Here is a 673-nt window from a genome sequence, read left to right on the forward strand (position 1 = left end):
AGGGTAACTGCAGGGGGGGGGGGGGGGGGGTAATGTGGGTCCACGGGGCCTGCTGGAAGTCAAGGTCCATGCTGGATATGCGCTGGATCATAACTGCAAGAAAGGAAAGCTAGTGGGGGAGTAGAGCAGGGGAGTATGTGGGTCCCAGGGCCTGCTGGAGGTCCAGGTCCATGCTAGATATGTGGCACAGGGTAACTGCAGGGGGGGGGGGGGGGTAATGTGGGTCCACGGGGCCTGCTGGAAGTCAAGGTCCATGCTGGATATGCGCTGGATCATAACTGCAAGAAAGGAAAGCTAGTGGGGGAGTCGAGCAGGGGAGTATGTGGGTCCCCAGGGCCTGCTGGAGGTCCAGGTCCATGCTAGATACGTGGTACAGGGTAACTGCAGGAGGGGGGGGGGTAATGTGGGTTCACGGGGCCTGCTGGAGGTCAAGGTCCATGCTGGATATGCGCTGGAGCGTAACTGCAAGAAAGGAAAGCTAGTGGGGGAGTCGAGCAGGGGAGTGTTTTGGTCCCCAGGCCTGCTGGAAGTCAAGGTCCATGCTAGACATGTGGTACAGGGTAACTGCAGGGGGAAGGGGGGGGGGGGGGGGGGTAATGTGGGTCCCCGGGGCCTGCTGGAGGTCAAGGTCCGTGCTAGATATGTGGTACGGGGTAACTGCGGGGGGGGATCT

The sequence above is a fragment of the Rhamphochromis longiceps genome, linkage group LG13 (assembly GCF_057381845.1).
Source record: "Rhamphochromis longiceps isolate RC_006_pf linkage group LG13, R_longiceps_female_GT1.1, whole genome shotgun sequence".
Lineage (NCBI taxonomy): Eukaryota > Metazoa > Chordata > Actinopteri > Cichliformes > Cichlidae > Rhamphochromis > Rhamphochromis longiceps.